Source organism: Neofelis nebulosa, chromosome 14 (genome assembly GCF_028018385.1).
Source record: "Neofelis nebulosa isolate mNeoNeb1 chromosome 14, mNeoNeb1.pri, whole genome shotgun sequence".
Taxonomy (NCBI): Eukaryota; Metazoa; Chordata; class Mammalia; order Carnivora; family Felidae; genus Neofelis; species Neofelis nebulosa.
In genome coordinates this window covers 57,708,805-57,728,794 of record NC_080795.1, presented here as the reverse complement: position 1 = coordinate 57,728,794, position 19,990 = coordinate 57,708,805, and the positions used below count along the sequence as shown (strand labels likewise).

Sequence of the window (19,990 nt, the reverse complement as noted above, 5' to 3'; positions counted from 1 at the left end):
CAAACTCTTACAGATGCATTTTTTCAAATATAAGCATAAAATACATTTTTTTTTACCACTGATAATATGTAATTTAATTATTTTTAATTGGCAAGTCTATTATTCTTACCCGTTTGGGAAGGAATGAACGGAGTCACTTGTAGAAGTATTCCAATTTCTAAATAAATAAGACTCATGTGCATAGATGTATTGGTTCTAAATTTATCTAAAGTATAATGTGAAGGAATGCCTGGGTTGCTCAGTCTGTTCTGGTGGTTTCCCTTATTGAGGAGTCTGTGGAGATTTACAAACTGTTGTGGTTTTCTGGACGGCCAAGTGCTCCTGGATGTGTTCATGTGCTGTTTGGCCCTGTTTTGAACTCCTAGCTAGAATGCAGTGGAACACATATGAATGATAAAAGTTCTCCATACGTTTTTAAAGTGTATATTCACTGCTGGTTAAAAGTCAAGTCAGCCTCTTCAAAGTGATGTTCTTTGTTGTCTTAGTGAATGTTGGCTTTTTAAATGGCTTTTATAAATTATTAATGTGTTTCTTGGCAAAAAAAAAAAAAAAAACCCTGTCTGGCTCAAAACAAACAAACAAACAAACAAACAAACAAACAAGAACCAGAACTCTTGATTTTGACTCAGGTCATGATCTCATGGTTTGTGAATTTGAACCCCACATGGGATTCTCTTTCTCCCCTTCTCTCTGTCCCTTCCCCACTCTCTCTTTCTGTGTCCCTTTCCTATTCTCTCTCTCTCTCTCACTCTCTCAAAATAAATACACTTTTTAAAAAAGAGCTTACAAGTATAATGTGAAGAAGGGATGAATATTAAAATGTAGGGCATCAGTGTAGTATTACAGAACAATGAACATAATTGTACTTGGAGTCAAAACCATGAAATTCTTAGCCCATAGAATCTCCATTTTATCAGTGATGAAATAGATGTAATTAATTTATAAATTACTGTGATAATTATATCTCATGGTATTTTTGCAAACACTTGTCAAGGTACTTTGACGTTTTAGACATACCAGGAACCACATAGCTGATTTACCCAATTTATTGAATGATTGTTTTTCATGAAAACATTTGACAAGATAGCATTGTATATCTTCTTCCTTTATTGTATTTATTTTCTTCATTGGAATAATAATTATGAAGTACATGCCTCTGTTCTTTCCCAGTTTTCAGTTGCCTTTTGCATCAGCTATTCTTTATAACAACCCTGTTTCTGCTAACAGCTGGAAGTACATGTATACATTCAGTTGGACATATCTGATGAAACAGAAGACATTATTTCACATATACAGACTATTTGCTTTTTAAAAATCTCCTTGATAGGCATAGTTCATGTAATCACACATTTGTACTTGATATTTGCAAGAAATTAAGCAAATATGATCTATTTTATCATTTATCTTAATTATCCCATAATCACTGACTTGTCTGTTGAATCCACCTATTGTCCCCAATTATCAACGAATATTTTTTATAATGACACTAACGTTCTCTTGGATCTGTCCTCTGACTCTATTGCTTCTTTATAATCAGTTCTCTACACAAAAGTAGAGTGATTTTTTTTAGAACGCAAACCAAGTCAAATTCAGAATCCTTGCTATAGCTTCCAAGTACATTGCGAAAGAAATTTGTTGATACAGCTATTTGACTCTATATGATCAATCCTTGCCTGCATCATTAAACCCATTTCTACCCTTATCCTCTCTATGTCTCAGAAACATCAGCTTTCTGGAGATACTTCCCCCAGCCTTCGTATAGATGACTTCTTCTTCTCTTTTAGGTTATAGTATAAATATCCTTTTCTCAAAGAGGTTTTCATTTTCCAAGTACCAGGAACTCTCCTTTATGCCACTTTTAAAGTTTCCTTCAAATACCTGTTAGTTATTACCTTATTTGTTAATCTGGTGTTTTATTGCCTCTCTTCCCCTTTAAAAATACAAGTTCTTTGAAAGGAAGTTTGGGTGTGCTTTTTCCCTTTATATCCCCAGCATGGTAGTGCGTAGCACATAGTAGGCACTCAAGAAGATGTTTGTTAAACGAATTAACAAATAAACGCACGCTTCTTGTTCGACATATTAGTTCATTTTCTTAACTGAAGAAACAATACATCTTAAGTCATTCCGTAGAATGCCCTAATCTCATTTTTTTATGCCCCATTTTAGCCTTGGCATCCTTCTTGTTCCTTAAAACGTCAGAGATGAAAATTTTTTGAATATCTTGGATACAATTTGCAGCTTGTATGATAGGCTTTAAGGGTCACGGAAGAGCATTATTCACAGTCACATTTGTGCCAGTTACGCTGGCGTCTCCCTGCTGCTCACAGCATCTGTTTCTTTCAGGGCCCGTGCTCCTCAGCTTTTAGCATTCCCATCACTTCGTCAGTTATTTGTTTGGAACATTGGTTTCAATTAGCCATTTGGATATTTTTTAAACCTCAGTCCTCATTATACTTTCCACATCCTCCCAGGCAGTTCCTTATTCTGCATGGATCTGCTCTTGGCTCTTAACATGGAGTCTCTGGCCTGATGTATTTACCTTTTCAGCCTCTGCAAATGTGCATTCTGGTGCAGAAGCGCTGTAATAGCTCTTTGCAAACTTTTTCATTTTTGGAACGCTCTGGTGGGGAAAAGGTCCAGGAAATCTACCTCATTTTCTTCCACATGCCACGGTGTCACATATTTCTTGTCATAGCAGCAAACTACGACCATCAACAACTCCCTATATGCACCCGTGCACACACACATGCACACACAGGCACACGGACACGTTAGCCATTAACAACAAAGTGATCTATTTACATTTAAATCAGATCTTCCCTCTACATTGCTTACTTAGGATAAATTAGAAAATAAATCCAAACTTCTTGAATGGCATTCAAGTTCCTAATTTCCTAATACTTAGCATCCTCTCACTGCCTTCAGGAACACACCATCTTCTTTTCAGCTTTAGCTTCTTTGTATCTGCTGTTCTCTCTGAGTGGAAAATTATGCCCTCATGTCTTCCCATGACAGGCTTTTGTTGTTGTTGTTACCATCCCAGTGTCAGCGCAAAAATCTTAGAATAAGCCAGTGTGATTTAGACTCCCCTCAACAACTTAGGAATTCACCACTACCGGCTCCTGTATTTGTGCTTTCATAGTACTACCATTCCTAAATAACATTGTGCTTATTTCCTTGTATCTCTTCCCTCCCCTTGATCATTTTAGAACCAGATGAATACCTGGCATGTATTGAGTGACTAATGCAGTTTGTAGAAGGAAGGAAAGAAAGAAAAAAAAAAGAAAGAAGGAAGGGGTAGGAAAGGAAGTGGAGAGAGAGAGAGGAAGGGGGAGAGGAGAGAAAGAGAGGTGCAGATAATATTTAAACACATTGTTTGAATGACTTCTCTTCTCTCCATAGATCTGTGGAGGTGTGATAGATCTTGTAACCTAAAGATTCCTTTTTGGGATTCCCTAGAAGAAGAATAACAGTTCATTATTTTCATTATTTCAAAAAGCTTAATTAAATTTTACCCATCACAGGGCCTCACATGCTAACTAAAATATCAATTTTATTTACTTAGCACTGTAATTAAATTAACCTGGTGACATATTGGCTACTTCATGGCAATTAGAAGGCCTGATCTGCAAGCGCTATGTTGGTTTTTTAAAATGAGCATAGGGGCGCCTGGGTGGCGCAGTCGGTTGGGCGTCCGACTTCAGCCAGGTCACGATCTCGCGGTCCGTGAGTTCGAGCCCCGCGTCAGGCTCTGGGCTGATGGCTCAGAGCCTGGAGCCTGTTTCCGATTCTGTGTCTCCCTTGCTCTCTGTCCCTCCCCCGTTCATGCTCTGTCTCTCTCTGTCCCAAAAAATGAAATAAACGTTGAAAAAAAAAAAAAGTAGAAAAAAAAAAATAAAAATAAAATGAGCATACATTTCTTAGAATGAAAGTGACTCAGTTTATTTGTAAGAGCAGTTTCCTAAATTTTTTTCTTAGAGAAATATAACAAAAGTAGCATTTCATGATGAAAAATTTGAGAACCACTAATTCAGCCCAAATTCTTTGTATGATAAGTGAGGAAACTAAGGTGAATTTTATTCCTAGTTTCAGCATAGTCAGTATTAAACACAAAACTATTTTCAAAACAGTGTTCTTCCACACGTTATATACAGCTCATGTATGAGGTGATGTTAAAAATGATTGTAAATATAGATCTTCTTTCAGTTAACGATGGGGTTACATCCTGATAAACCTATTGTAAGTTGAAAATACCGTAAGTCAAAAATGCATTTAAGACACCTAACCTACCATATATCACAGCTTAGCATAGCCTACCATGAACATGCTTAGAAAGACACATCAGCCTCCAGTTGGGCAAAATCATCTAATACAAAGATTATTTTAGAATCAAGTGTTGAAAATCCTGTGTAATTTGTTGAATGCTGTACTGAAAACGAAAAGCAGGATGGTTGTATGGGTACAGGTTTAAGTGGTGTTAAATGTCTGGATTGTTTACCCTTTGTGATCGTAAGGCTGACTGGGAACTGTGGCTACATGCAGCTGCCCAACATCACAAGAGACGATCCTGCCCATATCACCAGCCTAGGAAAGCTCAAAATTCAAACTTCCAAGGACAGTTTCTACTGAACGCGTATCACTTTTGCACCATCTTACCATAAAAAAAAAAAAAATGCTAGGTCGAAACATCTTATGTCAGAGATCATCTGTAATCAGATTTTGCAACAAGGAAAGGATAAATGTAGTTACCTTACAAATGACATTCAGGGCCACCTGGGTGGCTCAGTCAGTTGAGTGACTCTTGATTTTGACTCAGGTCGTTATCCTAGGGTCTTGGGATCAAGCCGTATGTCCGGTTCTGAGCTGAGCATGCAGCCGCTTACGATTCTCTCTCTCTCTCCCTTTGCCCCTCTCTCTCACTTGCACTCACCCTCTTTCTCGCTCTAAAATTAAAAAATAATAATAATAATTTAAAAATAAAACTAAATGATCTTGAATTAGCATAATCACTTTGAGTGGGCTCACTCAAGGAAATGGACTACGCATAATGTATATATACAATTTTAGGATCACAGAATAACATTTTCTGTCTTCTTTTCTGTACTGCAAACCTCACTTTATGTGTTTGAGGTATTATTTTTTCATTCCAGTTTATTTCAAGGCATATGAAAGCTTCATCTTAACTAAATTTTAGAAGTTATTCACCTATATATAAAATCATTCTATTCTCTATAAGGAAAGCCAGAACTGCATAGATTTGGTGACATTTTATAGCAAAAAATCATCTTTTCAAAGTAAAATGCAATTGTTTAGAACATATTTTATGATCATACATAAAGATACACTTGAGCTTACTACTTTTGCAGGTAGACTCTAGGTGACTCTATGGGATGACCATGAGCTCTGAGGTCCTGTGACATTCCCCCAATTCTATTAAAAAATTCTAACTAGTTATATTATACAACGTAAGTTTCATCCTCTAACAAAAGACATTGACTGACCTTGTAGTGAAGTATATTTTTAATTCAACAAGGAATTCTACCTAACATTTTGAAGAATTGATGAAGCCGCTGGCATGGCATTAGAAAATTGAAAAATAGAAACCAGGGGGAAATGAATGAAAACATATAAGACTGTGGATTAAAGAGTCAAATATCTACTAATTTTCAATTTTGAGAAGATTCCAAGTGACCCCATTTAATAATTACTAAAAATTTGCTTTTTAACTCAAGAGATCTTTTTATGTTTTCCATCAGTGGAAACAGAATGCATCTTACTACTATACCACCTTCTTGTTAGAAGCATGTTTTGTTCGGTGAAAGGGATGGGAGAAATATGGTGTTAGTTGGAGAGAGTGGACTTGAGGAACTATTTCTGTTGACTTCAAAACAAAGTCCAAGTATCTTCCCATGCCTTGTACCATATCTACTGTACCATATTCTCATAAATGCCTTCTACCTAAATTTTTAGCTTCAATTCTTGTGATTTCCTGCTTGCTGTCTATGCTTTACACATATTAAATGGCCTTTAACTCCTAGAAACTAACAGAATCTGTTTTGTCTCATGGCCTTTATGCATGTAGCACACTCCTTCTGGACCATCTCTTTCCTTTGTCTTCACCTTGGAAGCCCTATTCATCTTTCTTATTTCAATATAAAATATTTCCTCCAGAAAGCTTCTCTTTGTTAAGTCACCTCCAAGACTAGATTAGATTAGTGTTTTTTTATATACTCCTGTAAAACTCTGTATTTCACTTATTGTGTCAGTTAACCATGGCTTGAAAAATCTACCCTAAGTCTTATAGGCTTAAAACAATAATGCTTTATTACTTTTCATAATTTTGTTGGTGTTCAGGATGTATCTCCACCCTCACGTGTCACTGCATTAAGCTGGAGGGTTGACTGGGATGCTTGGACCAATATGGCCTCACTCATAACACTGTCAGCTGGGGCAATTCAGTTCCCTTCCTTGTGCCCCTTGTCTTCTAATAGTCTAGACATACTTCTTTACGTGGCTGTCTCGGGGAAATATCCCAAGTGAGCAAAAGTGGAAATGACAAGACATTTTGGAACTGAAGCTCAAGAACTCACACAGTATCACTTCTGCTATACTCTGTTGGTAATAGCAAGTCATGAAGTCAACTTGGATCCAGGGGGTGAGGAAATAGACTCTACCTGTTGATAGAAAGGCCTGCAAAGAATTTGTGGCAACATTAACGTAACATACCAACATAATACAGTCATATTTTTTGTTTCTCTTGTTTCTCTATTTACATCATCTTTCTTGCTCACTGTAATATCCTACCACATAATAGTGGCTAGTGAAGAGTAGGCATTTAATATATATGTGTATATTGAAAAGAAGAAATATAGTGATGTTATTAATTTTTATTGGTGACATGTGGAACTCACATATTTAAAATTTATTATCAAAATATATTATCTTGAGTTTAAATACATGTTACTTCATAGAAATATAGAGCACAAGAGACCATGAAACATAGTTATATAAAGTGAAATGCCCAAGTCATAACTGAGTAGGAAGCAGTGTATCACAAAGATTAACAATACAAACTATAGAACCTGACAGTCTGAATAAAACAGCCAGATCTATCAGGTATTTTATTTTTATGTTTCACTTTTTCATTTTTAAGGTTTTTAGCTCAAATGTCACTTTGCGTTTCCCCATCAGCTATTAATCGGTACATTCGTTGCCTCCCTCACTTAAATGTAATCTCTCTTAGGAAACGTACTGTCATCATTCAGTGCCTGGTGCGGAATGGGTGCTCAATAAGTTCTTGTTGAATAAATACATGAGTGAATATATGAATGAATGCCCTTAATCAAGGTATTTACCCTTGACTATATGAATTATAATCTATGCCCTATGATTGTTACAAAGATTAAATGTAAAATGTTTATCATGGAACTTACAAGAAGAAAATGATTGGCAGTTGTTAGAATCTATGGTTAGTAGGACTTTGAATCAGTGATGAATAGTTGCTGAAAACTAATTGATTCCTGGGTCTGTAGGACAAGTCCTAGAAAACCATCTACTCTTCATGAATAATAAAATATATGTGGGACTCAGGAAAAAAAAAAAAGACCTTCCATGAAATTTTCTGAAGATTAGAGAAGTCATGTAGGTAAAAGTTAGCCCCAGAAGTTTACAGAAGCTTTGTTCATGCTTTAAAGCAAACGACCAAAAATAAACAAAAAAAAAAAAAAAAAAAAAAAAAAGGGATCCAGTGTAGCAACATGGTAAGAAGCCTTGGGCGGTGACAATGTGAGTCTTTTAACAATTGAGCAGCAGATAATACTTAAAGATAAGTGAAATTAGATTACTCAGAATGGTTTTATCAGGGAAAAACTGTAATATTAGAGGAGGAAATAGTAAGAACACAGAAACATCACATGTCAACCTGAAACGAAAAACAACAAAGAGACAGGCTGTTTAGGGCATGCTGTGCATTTCGGCTAGATTTGCAACTGAAAGAGGTAATTTATCCACAGACTCGCTTGGGCAAGAAATGTCACTTTGTTCTTTCAAATTCGAGTGAATTTGAGAGCCACCATTGTATCTAACAAGAGAAAAATTTTGTCCAGGTCACTGTGGAGGGTGGGTGGAAGAAACATTGGCACATTCTTCTTCCCTCAAGTTGCACAAGAATCCAAGGGACCTTTGCAGTGTATGGACAACAAGGAGAAAGGCACTCAGTCATCATTGTTCAAGCACACACTTCACTCACTTGAAGTCAAATGATTCTAAACTTCCCATGACAAGCCTGAGATGAGTATCTTAGCCAAAGATGAGAGTCCAGGTTCCTGGATGTTTCCACTTTCCTGCAATGCAGCAGGAAGGGTATGTGTGTGTTATCTTTATTGCCTCTCCTTGGCCCCTCAACCTTTACACTAGTCATTCCCCCTATCCTGTCATTTGACACAATCCCCTGAAGAGGCCTAAACTGTTAGGAAATTAAAGTTATGGAGAGATATTACAGCAAATTTCCCTTTTAGCCCTACAGAACCTTCTTGCCCTGAGGTAAGGGAATTGTAAGAAGAACCTAGAAACAGACATGTGCTGGAGAAGAAAGTGATTGGGAAGAAATATAATGAAAACAAAACATAAATAAATAACTTACATGTGGATTTAGACACAAGTGTTCACGTGCTGTATTATATTGGGGAGACTAAACAGAGGTTACTGATTTCACAAGAGTTAGGATTGTAGTTTTGGGAGTACACAATTTGCGTCCAAATCCCAGCTTTCTGCCTACTAGCAAAGTGAGTCCGTGTATTATGGAAGCTGCTTTAAGCTTTAATATCCTCCATTTACAGGTACTTTTGAGGATGGAATAGATTAATTACAACTGTGTCTAGAACATAATTTGTACTCAATAAATGATTGTTGCTCTTTATAAATAGTTTTGTTATCTAGTCATTTCAGGTAAACATATTGGAATGCAAATATGTTTACAGTGTCTTAATCAACTCCACTCAGAAATTTGCGGTGATACAAAGACACCATCCCACAAGTGAGAAGAGCAAATTTCTATCACCCTTATGAAAGTTAAAAATATTCTTCAGAAAAATGATTGGATGTTCACATTATTACCTGTAATTGTAATATAGCAAAATCATTAGGTTAGATATAAAACTTTCAGATATTTAAAACCACTTTAATGGTAAGAAACCTTCCTTTGTTTTAATTAATCATTTTCATCATAAAGTTTTCCAATTAAAATGTATGTGATCTTGATCAAATAGAACATATTTACTCAAAAAAACCTTTTCAGAATTCAGAGCATATAGATATATATATGCATATAATGTATATATGTCTCTTTCTTTAGAGTTAAATATAATATGCATGTATATATGGTTTCTCTCTATAGTGTCTGTAAGTATCTCCTCTCGTATATATCAGTATGTATGTGTGTGTATGTGTGTATATAGATAGATATACACACACACACGTGTGTGTGTATACATATATAACAGAGAGATAACTGAATTTTCTACTTTCATTTTATAGTTTCTACCATCTGAAAAAAAAAACAAGGATGGGAAAAGATTAACAGGTCAAAAGGCTTACTTGATAATATGAGAATGATATTTTTATTCATTATTCATTACCATTTCTATTGCTTGGATACAATTCCAAGCCCATTAAGTTCTTGCTGGAAATATCTTCAATTCAGGTTTCTTTGGAATGAAGCATTAATAAAAAAGTTGGCACTGTTTTGTATGAATCATCTATAGATTTACTTCTCAATATTATTTTCTTCCTCAAGTATAGAACTTGCGGTTTATAATGAAAAAGGGCTAGAGTATTAGCTATTTTTAATACTAAAATGAAGAACATAGAATTTAAATACAAGTGGAATAAAATGTCTTAGCATACCTCATTCAACTTATCTTCTTTTTAGTTTTCATTTCATAAAAAGATGTTTGCATGAATTTTGTCTAGATGTTCTTACAATGTCATCATGCCTACTCTGTGCATTTCATAAGTCTTCATAGGATCAATCAAAGCACATTACATTAAATGGATCAATATTTGTCAATAGTTTTAACTTGCTTGCTATGCAGAAATTTTCAAAGTTTGTAAGTCTGAATTGCTTTCAGATAATATCCAGGATTCCTGGTTGAATTTGAATGTCAGATAAACAGTAAATATATATTTTTAATATCTTCTTTTTTTATTTTTAAAGTTTATTTATTTATTTTGAGAGAGAGAGAGAAAGAAAGAGAACACTCTCACAAGCAGGGGAGGAGCAGAGAGGGAAGGAGGGAGGGAGAAAGAATCCCAAGCAGGCTCCTTGCTGTCAGCACAGATCCAAACTTAGGGCTCGAACTCTAGAACCATGAGATCATGACCTGAGCCAAAATCAAGAGTAGGACCCTTAACTGACTGAGCCAACCAGACACCCTCAGTGGATAATTTTTATTATAAATCTGTCCCCAGTGTTGTATAGGAAGTACTTTAAAAAAGATGTTGTTTATCTGACATTCAAATTCAACGGAGTGTTCTATGTTTTTATTTACTCCATCTAGCAACCCTCTATCAAGGTGCTCATAGTCATGTTATGGGGGTCAGCTAAAGAGTTGCCCCGCCTTTAGTCCACATAACTCTAGTATCTTCTCCACATTACAGCAATTACAATGCTTCTGAAATGACAATCCTGTCGTGCCAGTCTCCTGCTTAATATTCTTCAGTGATGCCTCATCTTTTCAGGTGTCCTTTTCAAGTTGACTTTTCTTGGCTCTTCAAACATTGGTCTCTACCTATCAAATCTGCTCTTATTCTCTCTTCATTCTTGCTGTATCAAATAATTTACAATTGGCTGAGCATGTCTTGCATTTTCCCCGCCACACCTTTTTCTTAAATGGTTACCTCTGACTAGGATGTTCTTTTATTCCTAAAATATCTGGCAAAATCTGCTCATCCTTTAAACTCAATTCCAACATCTTTTCCACTAGACACACTTTTCCATTTTGGAAACATAGCAAAGGGCTTTCCAGCTATATTTTCATCGTTCTCTATGTGTCTTTCATTGAATATATCACATGGCACTGATTTTTTAAATTCATGAAAGTTTACTTGCAAGGCAAGGATGGGATCTCTGTAAGAGAGAAAAGAGAGAGAGAGAGAGAGAGTGTGTGTGTGTGTGTGTGTTTGTGTGTGTGTGTGTGTGTGTGTGTGTGTTTGGGGGGGGTGTATTTGTGCTTGATGAATAGCCGTCATTTAATTCATGTTTGTGAAAAAAGAGGGAAAGGGAAGATGAGATGTCTCCGTTTTTTTTTAATGTTTATTTATTTTTGAGAGAAAGGGAGACAGAATGCGAGTGGGCTAGGAGCAGAGTGAGACAGGGAGACACAGAATCTGAAACAGGCTCCAGGCACCTAGCTGTCAGCAGAGAGCCCGACGCGGGGCTCAAACCCACGAGCCGTGAGATCATGACCTGGGTCGAAGTCGGCTGCTCAACCGACTGAGCCACCCAGGTGCCCCAAGATGTATCCACTTTTAAAGTCAGTATTTGAAATGCTACTACAACATAGGAAAGGGAAAAATGCTCACTTTCTTTGGCATCGAAGCGATGGGAAAAGAAAGATTTTATTAAGTAAATAACATTTACTTTCTCCAGAATAAATACAAGATAAAGTTTTTCCCCAATATCTATAAAAACGTTACAAAAACCCCAAGCCCCTTGCTGAATCTTTTTTGTTCATATTTTGCTCTTGTTTTTCCTGTCTTTCCAAGTAACTTCTACTCTAAAAGAGATGGGATTCCTTTGTATTTAAAACACAAACTTATATGTCTCTTCCACAGGCAAGATTCGAGTGAAGGAAGCTCTAATTAACCTTCTGATATGTATCACCCGGTGCATCAAACTCTCTACTCTTAGAGTAGGAAGTGTTAAAGAGAGTTGGCCTGATGTCACAATGTTAGAGCGGATGATTTTTGAGATGCTCCTCAGTCAGATGTCCACATTTTATCTCTCAATTTTAACACATCAATTTTCATAATTAAACTAAAGTACAAAACATATTTGATGCCAAGTATACATGCAAATTTCAGCTATAATTTTTAGAGTATTTGTATCTTTATATTACTGATGTTATTAAAAGACAGTCTTTGCGTAGTGTCTTGAAATAAAATATATTTTTGGTAAAGAAAGAAAGAGAAAGAAAGAAAGGTGGACCTTTGCAAAGTAATTACATGAAGGAATATAAAGATTTACCTCTCAATATAGACATTTTTATTTTAAGTACCCTAACAGAGAATTATACATAAACCCCAATATGTACTATGTAATATATGTGCCTTTCTGGTTAATAATAGTCTTTGAAGATTAACTCTATAGGTTCTTACTATTTCTGAAGGGTTTTTTTCCCTCCAAAATGCAACTTTTTAAAGCCAAGATTGGCACCTATTTTCAAGCAAATCACTTCTGCTACTAATTAATTAGCTGCTGTAAAATAAAAAGTGTCTTATGGAGTGTCTGATGCAGGAAAATCAGACCTTTCTTGGCTTCGTTTTCTTGTTAGGCTGCTCTACTTTAGCATATTTATGCACACACTCACCAGTTGCTCAGCAACCTCTCAGCAATCAATACTGTAATAGTCTTTCCTTCAGTATGTCAGCCCTTTCCTACCCGCCCACACCTCCCTTATGCCCCACTTGCTTGTAATGAACCCAGGACTTCCCTTCATATAACAGTCACATGGGATCAGATATCAATTTATGATAAATCCCTCAACCAGGAGCATTCAATTATCTACCACAAGCTTCACACTCCTCAAAAACTTAGTTCTCAACGTGTCCCTATTATTTATTTTGAGGAGAAGAAAACTTTGCAGTAAATGAATTCAAACTGAATGGTTAGGCAGTCATTCTGGTGTGTATGTTCTCTCAACCAGAAAGGTATTTGTGTCTAAGAGGACAGTCTTCAGAGAGCGATACCTAGATACCATATGTTTCACTCTTATGTGGATCTTGAGAAACTTAACAGAAGACCATGGGGGAAGGGAAAGGGAAAAACAAGTTACAGAGAGGGAAGAAGGCAAGCCATAAGAGACTCTTAAACACTGAGAATACACTGAGGGTTGATGGGGGGGTGGGAGGGAGGGGAAAGTGGGTGATGGGCATCGAGGAGGGCACCTGTTGGGATGAGCACTGGGTGTTGTATGGAAACCAATTTGACAATAAATTTAATATTTAAAAGTATAAATAAAAAATAAAAAAATAAAACCAGAGTTATGTAAACTTTCTAAAAAAGAGCACTTAAAATTAATGGAAAATGAAGCACCTCTGCCCCCTGCAAACTAGAAGACCACTAGAGAAGGAAATAGACAATAAACATGGATGCAGTCAGATAGTCAAGGTGGGAAGGACTCAGGGACATGATGGGCTGGGTCAGAATAAAGCCTCTTATTTTTTCCTTTCAACCATGATTGGTAGAAAGAGTAACCTTACCAGTTCCTTTCTCTTACTTCTTTCCTTTCTCCTTCATAATGCCGTCATTAAAAGATTATTTGGGTGGGGGAGTGAAAAGGGTGCTGGAGAATGGAAGAGAAGGGATATGCTACCCGCATTTGAGAAAACACAGAATGAAGGGGTGATTTATGTGTTCTTAGATGTTTCTTCCTCTCTTTTCCTTCTAGTCTAGTATATGCCATATAAATTGCAGTTATATTAAATGGAGTGTTTTTTGTATTGTTTGAACACATCTGGAGAGGCTCAATTTTTTATATTTATATCCTTAAAAATACATTTAACCCTCAATAAATACTAACATAAAGTAAAATATTTAATTTTTAGAAAGAAGAGAGTAGTACATTTAGCCACGTTCATTCATTTCTCACATACTCATTAAACATTCAAGAAGACGTGGGGGGGTGCACACATATGAGACACACTTTGTACTTCCAAAAATCTATTAATACATATCCATTATCAGAGACAGCAAGACTCTGAAAGTGAAGGAATTCCTGATGTTAACACTTTGGAATTAAATATATTAGTACTCCTTTTTCCTGATACACCTTTAAATCTTCCAAAGAACTGGTAGCTATTCCACAAGCTTTTGTGTGGAAGGAAGTGAAACAAGTTTGTGTTCAGTTACATTTTGTTTGTTGAGGGACAAATACTTCTACTTGAGCTGAGAGATAAGAGCTGTGGCAAGAAAGAAATCTAACAGTTGGCATTCTAGGAGATGGTTTTAGAAAGGTGTGGAAGGGCAGTATACCCTTTGCTCATATTCTTATCAAATGTGACAAGGGTGCCATCAATTTTATTTCAAAACCCAGGCCTTTAAGTTTGATTGTCAGTATTGTGATTTTAGGGAAGGACATTATGCTTAGTTACACTAAAGATTCAGTTTGTATTTTGTGGGTATTTATTCCTATCAGTGGTGTGTGTGTTTGGGCACATTAAAACAATTACCCCTAGGACCCACTGCTACACATAGTTGACCCTTCCAAAATATTTGAAAAGGAATAAATGATGAGAACATCTGATTCTGCAACTTTAATCAACTAGGTAAAAACAAGAATTGGTCCTTTAAGAGAGAGAGAGTTTCGGGGCGCCTGGGTGGCGCAGTCGGTTAAGCGTCCGACTTCAGCCAGGTCACGATCTCGCGGTCCGTGAGTTCGAGCCCCGCGTCAGGCTCTGGGCTGATGGCTCAGAGCCTGGAGCCTGTTTCCGATTCTGTGTCTCCCTCTCTCTCTGCCCCTCCCCCGTTCATGCTCTGTCTCTCTCTGTCCCAAAAATAAATAAAAAACGTTGAAAAAAAAAATTTTAAGAGAGAGAGAGTTTCTTTACGAGTCTTCCAACCGTCTGTTTAAAAAAGTTTTTTTCCCTAGTATGCTCTTTTAGTACTAATAATGAGATGTCTATTTTCTCACATTTTTATAGTAAAACTGTGATGATATTTACTATAACATTCAGACATTTATAATATATATGTTATAAATATATATTTATCATATATATGTTTTTGTATATAGTTTTGTCATGGTGGACCTATATAGTACTCTCCATATACTTTCTAAAACTTTTGATATTTTCTATATTTCATTTAGATAAAGGTATTTATGGTTGCTTGGCATATGGGTTTATCAACATTTCAAACAATTCAGAATGTGAGGTTTTTATTTTGCATGTAAACAACTTGACATTAGTAAATATCTTGTTGAATATTTGTTTTATAATTATTAATTTACTCTCAGTAAGTGTGAATTTAGTAGATGTATCATCAGTTTCAGCTTAGACTCCAAATGTTTATTTAGTCACTTCTCATATTAAATCAGTCTGATCACTTGTACCTGATAAACAGTAACAAACCCACCTGCAAAATTTAATGTTGATTTCCTTATTTAATGCTTAGAAACTTGAATAGAAATATATAACATAAATAGAAACATAGTCATTAATCAATCAACTAAGAAAGATAAATTATATTTGAACTCTCAGTTCTATTTGTAAATTAATACACACCTAATTTATTTAATTAATTTGTGATCATAGAAAATCTGTGTCTAGAATTACTGGTTTCTTTTTAACTCTATCATGATCAATATCTTTTCACATTTTAACATCTCAGCAATCTGGATGCAGGTGACAGAGTTTTTGCATTGTTATGTCATAGTTTAATTGGTAGAATGTTTTTTGCTTAGAGCTGCATCTTATAATCAGGAATATCTTATTTTCATTTATTTAGCTATTTTTAGATCATAATCCTATGTAGTTTTAGCACAAATACAACATTTTAATTTAAGATTAAAACTATAATCTAGACCAACTCTTTAAAACTAAGTTACAAACTATTTTTTTCCAGGATTGTTTCACTTAAAATTCTCCTAGTCAGAAAGATCATTTTATATTAGGTAACAGTTAACCAAAGGTAGATCATTTATATTTCTTTTACAGTTTAAAGGCTACTTTCCATTTCAGTTTACCCATTTCTTCTCTCAGTCGAATATTCATAGTACAAGCACATCCACTAATTTGTACTGTAAAATACTAAGCTTTAGGGATTTTAGCAGACTGGAATTAATAATGTTTAAAATACAAAATACCCAAATTATATACCTGATTGCAATATGCCTCCTGAAAATTATAGCATGTCACAAAGCAGTGACTTTGTTTTGCTTCATTTGCACATATTGCAATTAGTTTGCAAGACTTGCCTCACTTATTAACATGTTTAAGTTTCATCCAAGTAATATTAAAGAAATGTAACATATAAATCAAATTACATATGCTAAAATTTATAGAATATCTAAATAATGGCTCAAATAGAATTGTTGCATTAGTTGTATTTAGATTTTATTTTGATGTTATTTTGTATATTTTTCCTTTTGCATGTTTTCATGTTAAATGTTTATTGCATTTTCCTTCATTATATATCGTAATGTCACAAAATTATTTATTTAGAATTATTTTGTTAGTTAAACTTTCATTCAAATGTTTCACCTGGAATACTAAAATTAATGGAACAGGATATATATTTTAATATAAAATAACATGCCAAACATAAATATCTAAAGGCTACTTCTTTGAATATGCAATTACCTTTAACATGTGCTTACGTAGTTGTATACATATTGGGCCATCCACTCATATCTTTAGCAGTACATTCTGCTCTTCAATTTTGTGGTGAGTTAGACAATAATTACGAGGCAAAATTGTTTTAAAAATCTGTAAGGCTAAAAATTTAATCATAAAGAAATTAAAATTGAATTACAGAAAGAGTTTTTGGTTACACTTTCTAAATGACACACTTATAAATGGCTTTATATGAATTATGTTTAGTCTCTTGAAGATGTTGTTGAAATAAGAAAGCCTTCAAAAACACAATTCTCATTATACTACATAATGTAATCCAAATTTAATATTGTAAGGATTCCTGTTAAATAAATTTACCAATTTACATGTGTAGCGTATGTCATTTTCCATTATCATAGTTCCAAATATGGCACATAGTTATGATTTAGGGAAGCATGCTTATATATGTAAACCATTTCATTTTATTTTTGTTATACTGAGAAATGTTTTATTAAAGAATATTAATAAAATCCTTAGACCTGTGTTTCTGTTGTAAACATCTAATTTTTAAATATATCTCAAGAGATTTAATGACAGGATAATCTAATTGTGATAAACTACATCTTGTATACATAATTTAATTTCAAACGAAGAATGAATTTTCTGGATGTACATTTTATTTCTTAATTGGGGTTGTATGTCGTGTAACATATGCATTTAATATTGTGCTATCAAAGATCATGTTTACTCAATTGTGTAGCATATTTAAATTTTTAAAAAATAAAACAAAATATATTTTAACATTGAGTTAGCTATATAATATATTTAATAACGGATTGTTGCTATACAGAATCCTAAGGCTTTTTCTAACATTGGCAATTACCTCATAAAACAGTTATGTATGCAAAAATGTTGAGTGTTTTTAAACTGTTAAATGGTAAATGGTGCATTTTGACAATTTAAAAATCTGTGTTTCACACACTGCCAATTTAAAGTGGTACTAAAACCAGTATTCTAAATTGGTCTACATTTTAGATAAAATGATTATATAATATATGATATAACTGTATGGTTATGGATGATTTTATTGCCTTATAGAGGAAACCGATGTTATTTCTTTATGGAGGTTATTCCATTTTATATATCAAACATATTTAACTACATTTAGATGCACTCTGTCTCCTGCTATTTTGACATATAACTATTCTTCACTCTACAGAAATTTGAACATTCTAAGTAAATCCATTTCATGTGAACATTGTATCTTTTAAGGTTTGGGAATTATGACACAATTCTTCAAGTAACTCATGCAAATAAATCTTCAGATTCCACACTTTTTCAAAATGATGTCTTTGAAAGTTAAAAACAAAATTATTATTCTTCCTCCCTTTAGAATTTCTCTTCATTCATTATACTGTTTGAATTATGACTTTGCCATGGTAACAATTATCATCATATTTCATTTGTGAAATTTATTCTCTTTATTATTGTTAATATTAGTTTAGAATTATTATTAAATGGATTCATTCATTTATTCTTTCTTTTGATGAATATTTCTTGAGCATCTACTGTGTACCAGGCACTGTTTTAGATATTAGGTAATTCGGCAATGAATAGAATATACAAAAATCTCAATCTTTAGGGAGCTTGCATTCTAGTATGAGGAAGAAAGAATATGAACACAAAATATACATAAAACATAGGTACTAGTTAGTAAAATATCTGGTTGAAGTATATATATCTGGTTGGACTATGGTTATTAAGTAAATTGGTTTTTCAATGCTTTTTTCTAATATTCCACCAAGTTCTGCATTCAGGTTAAGAGGATAGTACTGAATCACTACCACCATTAACCAGAAGTGGAGTTCTATTACTAAAGATTTTTAAGACGGGATGTTAGCAAATCCTGGGTCTAAAGGCTAACAAAGATCAGTTCTAACTCAAATTTTGTCAGGAACTGTATTTATCCTCTGGTGTCTTCAAGAAAATCAGTGTTGGGAACTGGTCTATAAGTCTTGAGGATTAGTTATAGAAGCAACTTAGATACATTGTTAAGAATTATCCCAGAGTTATTGACCCAAACACATGAGATTATTTGGGATCAATTGTAATAACTTCAATGATAGAATATAATAGCTCCTCAGTTTACTCCTTGGAATAAGGTCAGAACATTGAGATTTGAGATAGAGTACATACAGATTCTAATATTTTTCATGCTTTTAGATTGCATTTTGCAGCAAATGTTTACAATTAAATAGTTTCCTCTTTAAACTAAAACTGAAAGCTGGGAAATTATGATACAGTTATGAAAAGTTTTAAAGTGTTAGTTTTTTATCCACCCTGATTTTCTACTTCCTTTCTAAAGTAGAAGATACAGTTAAACTCCCTAGGTGAATAATATGATCAGGTCATTGTTTTTATAGTAAGCACATGGGCCCTTCAAGTGTCTGATTTATCATGAGGTTAATTACTAAATGTTAGTATTGTAAACGTAGTTATTGCTTAATTGTGTGATTAAAGAAAAATCTTACTAAATATTAGCTTAGTAGATGTTACTGGTCAATTTGCATAACCAACATGAATTTAGGGAGATTGTAATCTTCACAATATAACTTGGATAAATATTCAGTAGCAGCTTCTTTCTGACTGATGCTTTAGAATATATTAAAGGTCTTTAAAATTATCTGATAATTGCCATACCTCATTTACCCTTGGCTCCCTGAAAATACAACCATCATTTGAGTTTCCAAACCAAATTAAACCAAGCTTCAATTTTAATGACAATGTAGGCTGGCAGAACCTGTAGCAGACATGTTTCCCTTTGCTGCTTATGAATGAGAGGACCCCCGTGTTTGACGTCCTTTTTTGGCTGAAAGCAGAAATCAGAATTACTAATCTTACCACTCACCTGCCTATAACACAAGAGGGAAAAAAGAAAAAGAAAAAGAAGGCAGAGCATACTCAAATGACATTATGGGATAAAGCTATTTTCCTCTTGCAGAATGGTTCAACTATTCCTATGTATTTTTGTCTACAATATCTAATTATACACTGTGGACAGAAGTTTGAGATGCAGTTTATTGAGAAGGCAAGGATATGAAAATATACCACTCATTGGCTTTAAAAAATACTCAGAAGTTTTCTAACCAGGACCTGACGATTATTCCTAATTAGTAGCTGTACTTCCAACACTCAGTATTTTTTTCTTGTTAAGCATTTTAGATGTCAAGAGCCTTTTAAATATATCTTCAGTTTCATACTTCTATTATAAGAAAGACAAACTACTTTCTTTCATTATGTAAGAATTATGTACTACCACAGACAATCTTTTAAAGAGGTTTAAGCGAGAGAAAAAGAAAACCCTATTTCGTCTCCTTTAAAAATCTATTTTTAAATTACAGTGAAACCTTAATAAAGTTAAGAATGTAGAGAAATATAT

The 19,990-nt window shown here is 34.3% G+C and overlaps 1 protein-coding gene across 6 annotated transcripts in view; it reads left to right on the top strand.

Moving 5' to 3' along the window:
• CSMD3 (CUB and Sushi multiple domains 3) overlaps positions 1-19,990 on the top strand; it is a 1,263,431-nt gene that overhangs the window by 498,496 nt on the left and 744,945 nt on the right. The gene's annotated exons all lie outside the window — the stretch shown is intronic.